Source organism: Triturus cristatus, chromosome 5_1 (genome assembly GCF_964204655.1).
Source record: "Triturus cristatus chromosome 5_1, aTriCri1.1, whole genome shotgun sequence".
NCBI classification, from domain to species: Eukaryota; Metazoa; Chordata; class Amphibia; order Caudata; family Salamandridae; genus Triturus; species Triturus cristatus.
Window position 1 is genome coordinate 538,647,786 of NC_140587.1, and position 11,736 is coordinate 538,659,521.

Below are 11,736 nucleotides of genomic sequence, written 5' to 3' on the forward strand. Positions count from 1 at the left end.
ACTCCAGGGGGTGCATCAGTAGGGTAAGTGTTGGATAGTATAGGGGTAAAAATTACTATTCTAACTCCAGGGGGTGCATCAGTAGGGTAAGTGTTGGATAGTATAGGGGTAAAAATTACTATTCTAACTCCAGGGGGTGCATCAGTAGGGTAAGTGTTGGATAGTATAGGGGTAAAAATTACTATTCTAACTCCAGGGGGTGCATCAGTAGGGTAAGTGTTGGATAGTATAGGGGTAAAAATTACTATTCTAACTCCCGGGGGTGCATCAGTAGGGTAAGTGTTGGATAGTATAGTGTAATATTATGCGTTGTAATGGTATGCGTTGTAATGGTAGTATGCGTTGTAATGGAATGCGTTGTAAAGGTAGTTTTTAAAAATGCGTTGTAGTGTCATGCGTTGTAATGTCATGCGTTGTAATGGATTATGCGTTGTAAAAAATGCGTTGTAATGGTAGTGCGTTGTAAAAGTTGCGTTGTAAAGGTTGTTCCCCGTAAAGGGATCTTCATTAGCCACATAACGTACTGCATGTAATTATAAAGAGAAAGATTGCACCTGAGCATATGTTTCCATTTGTTTTTATTGGACGCAAGATTTTTTTTATTGCTTGCATTTAAAAAATGCGACATTGTTTATTTTAATAGTGCATTTTTTTTAACGCAATCTAACAAAAATCTCACTTTTAATAAAAACAAATGCAAACATATTCTCCACTGCAATCTTTCTCTTTATAATTGCATTAAGGGTGTAGTACCTTATATGGCTAATAGAGGTCCTTTTACAACTCCACAGGGACACCGAAAAACAGCATATAGTACTGTATCCTTTTCCTTCTTTGAGGATTTTCTTTTATTACTTAAGATACCGCTTTGTTGACAAAAAATAGATTATTATTTTGCAACACCAGTAGCTCAAACTTTCAGTATTGTGAGACCTACAGCATTGCAAATGCTTGTTCTTTAATGGTTTTGGGCGAGCTTTTGTCTGAGGATTCTTCCTTTCCTGCAACTTGACATTGCTAGATTGGAGTGGCAACCATATTTAGTAGCAAAAAATAGGTTTCGACAAAAAGAGAAAATTTGCCTTTAAAAAATTAAATGGCGGTGTCAGAAATCATCAATAGCGTTCATTGGAAGGTTCTGGAGATTGATGACATTTTCTTTGGCTGATGAAACTAGATATGTTAAGAATGTGGAAGACAAATGGCTGATCATTTTAACTTTCATAACCAGTTAAAGTTGTATTTCAGGCATCCTAGAGCACAGATGAACAAGGTGTTATCATCAAAAAATACTTATGACATTATACAATCCCTTGTGCGATCCTTCTGGAATACCCTATGTCATGTTTAAAATCAAACCCTCTTTGGTGGTTCTTGGTTCATTAATTGAATCCACATTTCTTCAAAGGTTGGTAAGATCACTATTGCTATGGCAAGACTTATACTGATTACTATTTAAAAGAAAGGTCCAGCTGAATCTCCAAAGTCATACTAGCTTATTTAATTAGTTGAAGAAATAAACTGATGCAAAATTATCAAGGGAGAGTCAGGAAGAACGGTTCAAGAGTATATGTGTTAGGCCTTTTGGCAAGGAAATACTCTTATCTTCCAAAATCACAATAGCTTCTCTAGTCCACTGTGGGTTATAGAGCTCATTTTCATTGTATTGCTAAGCTTAAGTATCAGTAAAAATTGAACAACAATCAAGGATGAATCAGATATTCTATTGTTGTTCACTGTCATATCTCCTAGTACCCTGCCAGCAGCTAGTTACGCCTACATCTTTGGGGAAAAGCAAAGATCTTTCCCAATGGGGAACCCTAAACTATTGTTGGATTTTGTTTGCAGAGGACTCTCTTAAACGTGTAGTGCCCTAAGTAACCATTCCTTAGCTTGGAACATATCATGCTGTATGACATATCGAAGTAGGAACTGATTCAGGAGCACCCTCATTGATAAACAAAATATTTCAATTCGCAACAACATATACTTGGCATATTACACCTTCAGAACAAACATGGAACCATTAGGGACGGATGATCCCTACTGACCATTTGATAAAGTCCGGAACAGGCTTTCCGACTGACTACAGCCCTCACAGCCTGAAAGTTGCAATTCTACACCAGCAATGAATAGATATTAGGACCGCTAATAATCTCCAGTCACTGTATCTTCCTCGCCATACACATCGTACACACTACTCTCCTTTTTATATACATATATTATTCTCCAATTTTATGAATAATAGTATCTTGCAACCTTTTCTTTTTCATATTTACTGTTGCATAGGTTCTGGTTTCCCTAATTTTTTGGTTGTTGATTCTGCTTCCACTACCATCTTCTGGCTTATGAGGAATTTATTAGTAAATGTGGTTGACCTAACACCTGGACCCTCACAAGTGAAAGCCAGTCTAGGCTCCTTACTCTAGGTCTTACTAGAGCGCTGGGCTTGTATTACAACTTGCATTTACAATATTAAAAGCCAGCCCAACCTGTTCCTTCATGATGCTGCTAACTCTGCAAGACTACTAGGTAAAGCCGCATTCCCAAAATGTTACTTATGTCCCAAAATTAGTCACTGGAACTTGGATGCGAAGTGAATGAGGCCCTGCTAAATGTTTGTACTCCAGCCCCACCAATGCTTCCGATATGTATGTCTGACTTGATACACCAGAGAATCTGACATAACACACTAAGCAGCAGAAACCTCTGCAATCGATCATCACCTGCCCATGTTCCAGCAGCCCCAATGATGTCAAATGACTCAAACTACGAGGAGGATAACATGCTCCCGTTTCCTGGCAGAGTTTTCCAAATACTCAAAACTTGTCGCTTTATTGAGCCATAACTACATTGGAGAACATGGCAACCACAGTCTTAGTTAGGATACTTAGATAGGATGGCACAACATAAGGTGTACCACTTCCAAAGGAAGTAATATGGTTTCTTTGTCTATCACCTGCCTCACCCATAAATCCCAAATCACTCCTAATTCTCTTCATAGGGCTAACTGCTTAATGCACATGGCAACAAAGTTGTTGCAGATTTCACAGTTGGAAAACAACCCCATTGTCCACCCACTCATTTCCTTCATGTTGATTGATCAGTGCCACATTCAACAAGGATTTGTATTTCTACTGCTATCAGTTTTAACATGTCCAAAACACCAAACCATCAGATTGCAGCACTTCATGTCGCCCAATACCATCATGTACTAGAATCCACATTCAACATAGCCCGAAACGCACAGCAGTACAACATTCATACACAACAGCACCCATAGTGAGTCACAAGTCCCTACTTTATAGTAGTCCTTCCTGTAGGCTTCTGGTAAAGCAATGGGTATTCACTTAGAATAAATGCATAGCAGGAAGGAGAGGCCAGGGATAGTAAATTTAAGGTGGGAGTTATGTCTGGACATGTTTTTCACAAATTAGAGCAATTCATTTACGGATGTGGCTCCCTCAGCAACAGACAAAATATAAAGACTTCATGTGCGCTCTCTCATGCTAGAAAAAAACACTTCCCACAAAGTCTTGTGAGATTTAGCAGCTTGTGCATGAATTAGGAAATCCTGGTGGCCATCTTGGAATGGACCCCGGTATATACTGCGCCCTGCAAATTCTCAATGCTTCGAATTGAGAATCTGAAGAGGAGCACTCCTGCAGGAGTTCGGGATCTTTCTCCACTGCCTCGACAAGACTTCAAGGTGGCGTCACTCCACAACTAAGTGTCCGACTCTGTAGCTTTCTTTGATCATTTGTTCCCCTTTGCTTGGTGAGCCATGTGATGTAAGATTGGGTCATCGAGATAGCTGTAAGAATTTTTTTTTAATTAATGCCCATTTTGAATTCAAGATACTTGTACCTAGAATAGGGATGATGTCAAACAATTATAGACGGTCAACTTAACCAGATTCTTTGGTGTGGTAAATGTGGTGTGGACCCTGAAGATAATCTCTGCCATGAAAAACCTGGAAGTATAAAAGTGACGGAAAGCTCCTACCCAGGATTTACTTTTGTGCGATAATCTCAATAATATTGTGTCTGTTTTTATGTTGAAGCTATCATGGTGTGATGTTTAGTCCAATACCTTGCAAAAACCTTATATTAAGCCCTAAACTATATCTTTGGGTAGGCCTGCACACCCCAAGTCCTGCTGGATGTTACGATGTGTTGTGTTTGATGTTGCAAGAAGCCATCCTCTCCTTTGATGATTTTCTAACCATGATGGAGATTCAGGAAGCGTAGGCAACAATGGAGATCCAGTGTGATTTGTGGCTCCTGCCCTACAATTAGCCCTTGTCAGTTGTCTATCTGAGGGCGAAGGGACAGCCAAGGCTTGTAAGTTGTCTACCTAAGGGAGGAGGGGTGGGAAATTCTGGGAAAAATGTATGTCCACACAATTAACGGTTCTCCTTTTTTCCTCAAAAGAGATATCAGTCGGGCCAATTCAACAAAACCCCAACTCTGAACTAGAGCAGGGTCTCAGTCGCTGAGCTATCTTAGCACATGATGTAGGAGCCGAGTTACCTAGGGCCAGATGTATGTCGCAAATGACCTACCTCATGAATATTAATGAGGTAGGTCGCAATTTGCGACCCCCTAGGAATCGCAAAAATCACAGGGATGGTGGCCTGTTGAGATCAGCAGACCACCATGTCCGTGATTGCTTTTCAATAAAGCAATCTTTTTTTTTTGTAAAGCAGCCTGTTTTCCTTAAAGGAAAACAAGATGCTTTACAAAACGAAAAATGAAAAGTTTTCTTTTCATGTTTTTAAGAGCAGACAGTAGTCCCTGGGACCACTGCCTGCTTTTATAAATAGGTTTACAAACATTCACAAAGGGAAGGGGTCCCTTTGGGATCCCTTCCCATTTGCGAATGGGTTAGCACCTAGTTGAAGTAGGTGGTAAAATGCAAATGTTTTGCGACCGCAATTGCGATCACAAAAAACTCATACATACCGATGCAATTCGGTATTGGGAAGGGATGCCCTAAACATGCCCCTTCCTAATACCAAATCGCAAACCCAATTAGGTTTGCTGCATCGAAAAAGCATTTTTTTGTGTTAGCAAAGGGGCAGATTCTGCCCTTTTGCAAACTCAAAAATGCTTGATACATCTGCCCACTGCTGTTAAGCAAGGACAGAAGGTGAGGAAAAAAAAACCAAGGTAACTCAAGTGATGCTAACCGTTTTTTCTTCCAGCGAGAGGTGCAACCTGTTTCTTAGTTTTTATTTCAATCTCCTATTTTATTATATGGTCTAGGCCTCCTTCCTTTGGGCTCAAACAATCACCTCAGTGTTTAATAATCTAGTGGGGTTTCATGGGTTTGCGGGATGGTGACTCCATACTGCCTCTGTTATCATACCAGACCGAATGGGTGTTGGTTCCTATGAGCTTCAAGACAGCGTGTTTCCTAACATCATGACTCACAGTGCTGCCTGGGCCACAACAATGCACAAGCCAACAGATGTGCGGAGACTGCCTCATGGCACATAGCAATACTATCAGCGGATAGAGAGGAGTTAGTATGCTTCCACATTCTGACGCCTGTTAACTGGATGAGGAGGTATTAAAGTACATAACTAGCTGTATGAAATGAGGCAAGCACAGTCACATGACAGACTTCCTCTTCCCAGAACACTATATCTGATGTCACTGCACACATGAAAACCATGCGTTCGCCAAGGTGGCCCAATCAGCAGGAGAAGAGCAATTTTCACTAGAGAACTACTACACCCATAACTAATACAGCACCTCCCTCACCTCCGTGGCCCTTTACTCAGTCAGTCCTGAATCAATGGCTACCGCAAGACAATGATGCTATACACAACAATCCCTCATGGCCCCTCATGATTCAGCCACAAAGCTCATTGCCATCTGATTGCCATCCAAAATTGCTGTGGCACAATGACTGTCTGCAACATAAGGATGGTTTTGTGGACAGCCTACTGGCATGTGTATGCAAGAAATTGTGAATTATAATGGCTCTGAACTCTTTTGTGACACAAAATGCCATAAATGGAATTGCTTGTAACCATTTCAACCACTTCCTGATCACATTTCTTATTAAAAGAAGAGATGCACAGCCTGCCAAAACCTCGACATGTATCCAGGTTTCCACGACGCTAATGTGGAACTCAAAAATATTGCCTTAGCGTAAGTGTAATACCATCAGCCATGTTTTTACTCAATGCTAAGTCAATGCTACCAAGCTGTGCCGTTCTCTGAGATATAACGCCTCATTTCATGCCTAGCATCGTAGATGAGAAATTTCAAATAACTTGTTCAGCTCTGAAAATTTACATTTTTGCATCAGTTTGAAGGTCGAGCGTGCACTATTGAACGATTTCATTTTCTTCACTTGTGTATCACCCTTTGCCTTCCTTTTGTCACATAATCTGCACTGGAGCCATATGCATGAAAATATATACAGTTGTATTCTGTACATATGTGCTTTAGTCTTTCTTCTCACTGGAGGCACGGGAATCCCCATGTTGCTGGACCCTATGATTTAAGGGTTTTAATGGTAATAAACATTTTCTACTTCTAATTCGGCGTGAGCGCACTCAGCGCAGATTTCTTTCTCGCCGACTTTTGTGATGACCACAGTGTACCCGCTATCTCCGATGTCCATAAATGACACCTGCTCTCACAGCAGACGCACACGCCATTTCAAGCCAATGGCCATGAAGAATATCTAAATGGTAGGGGTGCGGGGGGGGGGGGGGCAATTTCAGTAAAGAATACATAACACCACTTTGGAAGACGGAAAAAAGAGACACTTTAGAAATGTGGTTTCTTCATTGATTTGAATTTAATTTCAGATGGTTTTAAGCAGAAACCTGCTAAATGAAAGCCTATATATATTACCTCGAAACATTGGGAGTCTCCCACCTACATCTTTGATGTTTGCATGTATTCTGTCCCCAACACACGCACCTATGAATGTGTCCACAAGGGTATACACTGATACATATTACATTTCTGTGTCACATGCATTAGACACTGACACATTCTGTACCTGTACATGACAAGCGTCAGTCACGAAATCATACACCTGCGTGTCACCAGGGTCACACAATAGTACATATCACATGTATGCTTTACCTGTTAAATGCATATGCAGATTACAGCTATCCTTGAATACGTGCTCATTTTTAGGTAAGAATGCATGATTTATATAATACGTGCGTCACCAATGTCAAACACCTGTGTTACTTTAATTTTTTTAATCTACGTTCGGGACAGTGATTGGAAAAAAACCAGAACATGTCCTCATTAAAAACAGCAAAAGACACACACATATGTTAAAAATTCTAAGTAAGTCAGCGTGGCTGTTTGAAGATGGAGCTTGTTTCAAGATCAGACTTGGAGAGGCTGCACCTCGCGCCTATCGCATTGCCCAGATGTTGCACAAGGAGGTGCTGAGATACAGCCCGGACAGTGAGACGTCAACACATGCTGCCTGGTCAAAGGGTCCCCGGGTTGCACCACACAGCAGCTGCAAGCCGGGCACTGCTTTCCAGACAAGGACCAACTTCACATGCACTGCTACAGCGTGCGCAAGGCTGCTGGTCCCCGAGCCAATACTCCATGGGCATTAACTTCAGAGAAAAGGTGGGACATGCAGCAACTGTTAGCCATTTGCAGGCTACCATTTTTAATGACAGAAACAAAAGCCAATCCTAAGCAAAGGAGGAGTCAGGCCCCACAAAGCACATACAACAGATCGCCTGCAGCGCAAGCGCTGTTTAGGCTCGACCTAAAAAGGGAGACAGAGCAGTACCAAACAACTATCGGCCTATCCGTCTTATTGAAAACCTTCAGGAAATGTTTTGTTACCAGGTTTTGGTTTAGCTACTAGACTGGACTGATGAGGCTTCCATCCTGTCCCATTTACAGACAGGCTTCCACTCCAAAATGAGCACAATAGACCAAGTCTTTTGTTTTGACCTTATTTCGAAATATCTAAGGCTCTCCAAGGACCACATATATATGGCTTTTGTGGACCTCAGCACCTGTCCCAAGACATCCTCTGTGGTCCACTTTAGCGACTATGGGTATCGATCATGCACAGTTAGACATACTTATCAGATTACATGACAACACCTTTGCTCTGGTTAGATGGGGGCTGGGTGGCGAACTGACCGATCGCATACCAGTTAAGCGTTGAGTATGCCACGGATGCGTACTTTTGCACCAAAATTGTTTTCATTGTATATAAATGATGTTGTTAAATATCTACAAGAAAGTGTCCTCGACTCCCCATGGTGGATGTTCCATTCCTGCGCTGCTTTTTGATGACGATAGCCTTCTGCTTTCTCGAACCCCGTCTGGGCATCAAAACCTGCTTAACAATTTTACTGAGTTTTGTGAAATCTGTGGTTTGTAGGTGAACACCCCAAGGACTAAGATTATGGTACTTAAACCCCACAGAACTTGCAGAGGTGGGGTTTCAATGAAGGGGTCGACCCTGCAAATGGCACAAAAATGTCACTATTTCTGCAAATTCCTCCACATATGACAGACCTGGATTAAGCCACTCTGCATTTCTATTGGTGTGAGACAATTTAAGGCGACTTACCGAATTCTACAATCTGATACCAGTTTGCCAATAGTCTTTGGTATTAGCTGATATTTATATGTGGTGTGGTTACTCAGTGAAAAATTCAGGTACCATGTTCTGAAAATTGTATATATGATCCCCATGAATCATTTCTTTCTATTGTTGTTTTACGGAAACGTCAATATATTTACACTGGCATGGCACCATGCGTCACGTTTTCATTCAGCACTTCCATTTTATTTAAAGTTGCTAGGGGAGATTTGATCCAACAAACTTACGCCTCAAATGTAGATATTACACTACTATTTTAAGAATTGTCCATAATGAATGGTTTATAGACTAAGTGACACTCAAAATAGTGCTGCGTCGGCTAAAAACACTTGGGTGTTTGCATGCTATTTTAATAGGTATCCTGCACGTTTTTAGTGTAATTGCATGTAATGTATATACTGTAATCCCAGGCTAATGGTAACTCAATTGGTTATTATGTGTACTTCTTGTGCACGGTCTAAATATTACTAGTAACAGAACCGGTTGTGGGTTAAACAATTAAAGTCAACATATGAAATATATTTTAAAACAGTATAAGTGCAGAGTGTGCATAACAAAAACTTTTTAAAGAGCTCACACTATTCAAGCGGTAAAGACACGGCTGAACTTGAACAACTGCACATGGTACGCAACAGTTAGTTTCATGTTTTTCTAATTGATGCCAACTAGTTGGGCGGGAAATTGTATGCAATGTTGAATCAGAGTTTCGAACACCGGTCTTCAAAGGGGTTTTGTAACCAATTACTAGATATATTAAATTGCATCACCCATCTCTGAGAAGTGTGGCTCAATGATTAGAGTGGCAGACCTGTATGCAGAGGTCGAGCCCGGACCTGGGTTCAATTCTCCACCTTGGCGGGTTTTGGGCTCAAATTTCCATGGACCTGATAATTCTCACCTCGGTGCCTATTCCAATTATGGAGTGCAACTCTGGGCAATAGCTTGCTTAATCTCCACAACGGCCCCCACAATGCTAAGGATGCCTGGCCTACCCCTTGGGGGTGCCCAGGAGTGGACGACTCACAGGGAAAGCCAGGATGGGTTCCACAGCGGTATTTGTAAAAGCGCCATGAGACCCTTGCGGGTGAGTAATGAGCTATACAAGTATCAGTTTACATTTACATCTCTGTTTTGAGAATCACTGTGGCCGGAATTACATATTAAAGACAACAAAGACATAGTTACATCGTGGTACATTGTTTATCGTGCGGCCGTTTATACCTGACCCTCTACCAAATCCACATAAAATACTATTTTGAATATGTTAAATATAAACATCCCGCTCCAAACTACGGTACTTGAACGAACTGCCCTGTTATCTTTCAGCATAAATAAGCCCCGTTCTTAAGGACACAACACCTGTCCTGGCGGGAGTTTTTATACAGTCTCCGCCCATGCAGTCGTGTAATGATTACGTCACTGCGGGTCTCACGTGGAGTTGCTGACCAGAGGTGTAAGGTACCGCCTTCTGTTGGGAAGCAGTGAATGCGGGTCTAAGCCTAGCTGCGCCTGCGCTTAAGTAAAGAAGGTTTGCTGACAAAAACCATCACGTTTCTGTTACTGGTACAAATTTTAAGAAGCAAAGCGCAGTTTGGACTTGTCCCGGCGCTCAGTGACCGCAGAGGTGGCGCGTGTACGCGGAAGGTTCTATTTATGCCGACCCGCAGCGCATGGTTCCACCAGGGGCAGCAAAACGAACCTACCTTAGCCAGCTCGCGGCTGATGAGTACCGCCTGTAAGAAGCCTCCTCCGCCTTTGCTCCAAGCCGCCGAACCTGCAGGCTACCCGAATGTTTTTCGGTGGGGTTCAGAGGACGTGCCCATAAGCTTCAGAATATTAGCTGCCTTTACTCAACGGCGACGGGGCAGCCTACCATCGGATCGATTTACTAAACAAACTTAAACGTGGGTGGGGATGTTAAACAGTAACTAGCGCTGCTTCGGAGAAACCGAAAGCGAGTTTACCTGTACTCCAGTGCAGTTGCCGCGTCGCAGTCCTTCTCTTGCATCACAACACCTGCCCCGAAGGGAAGTGCCATGTGCTCACACCACCGAGACAGGTACCCTGAAACCACATGTGCCGTGATCGTTATTCCCAATACATTCAATGCTAACCACCAATAGCAGAGCGAGTCCTACGTGATATGCGCCTCTTGATAGTGAATTGTCAGGTCAGGTTTGATAAAGCAATCACTTTACATGCTTAGCTTCAAGGTTCTTTTTGTCCCATAACAAGTTTTAACATGCCATCTCAGCATTTGGGGCAGGCCAAGGCTGATATGCATATCGTTGGTTTACCATAATAAAGTAGGAGACACTTAACCATGCAACCTGCCAAAAGTAATCGCCATTCTATTACTGTTATCAAAGTATTTTCATTCTCCACTTTTCTGCTGTATCATGAACTGGATAAAGTTGTAATACGTGGCAAAGTTCTGCTTGGTTGCTATGAATGTCCGATGCTTCTCAACAAAAGTTCCAGGGACATATTATCAAGCGAGTTATCGCCTCTTTAGCGGCACTTTCATACCACTAACGCTTTTTTTTATCGCGCTATTATCAAGCTGCCGCTAACAGGCGTTAGCGACAGCAGCCGGATTTTTTATCGCCTTGCATGCCAGCGATATTTATCGCTAATGACATGCAAAGTAGGCGTTCCTTCCCAAAACTTCACAGAAAAAGTCGCTAACACAACATCGCACTATTATCAATGATGCCCCGGACCCGCGAAGCGACAAGAAAAGTCGCACTAAGCCTCTTTAGCACCAGGAATTTAACACCAGATAAAAACATGACAAACTGGTGATGAATGGTGCTGCGTAGGAAATACTAGGCCACAGCTCCATCAGAAGAGCCACAGACACCATGGAGGTGGTGATCATGCAGTTTAGGGGTCCCACGAAGGCAATAACAACCAATGCCCCCCCCCCAGGACCACCCCATAGGCAGTGACGAAGAAGACAGCGGGTACTTTGCAGACGTCACAAGCGCAAGTCCAGCGTAGCATCCAGGATCTCATCATGGTAATCCTGGATGTTGGGGGGGCTTGTTGATGTGTGCTGCACTTGGCCCTGGGTGCTCAAATCTGCATTTCACAGTTATTGTACATCTTTTC

At 42.4% G+C, this 11,736-nt stretch overlaps 1 protein-coding gene across 4 annotated transcripts in view; it reads right to left on the minus strand.

The window, feature by feature from the left end:
• Positions 1–10,548, minus strand: part of HNF4G (hepatocyte nuclear factor 4 gamma) — a 514,515-nt gene extending 503,967 nt beyond the window's left edge. Inside the window, exon 1 of one of the 4 annotated variants that reach the window (XM_085605410.1) lies at positions 10,326–10,548. The gene's annotated coding sequence lies outside the window, so the exon portion shown is untranslated. The remainder of the gene's footprint in view (positions 1–10,325) is intronic. The other 3 variants (XM_085605412.1, XM_085605413.1, XM_085605414.1) reach the window with 3 other exon arrangements.
• Between the last annotated feature and the right edge of the window lie 1,188 nt (positions 10,549–11,736).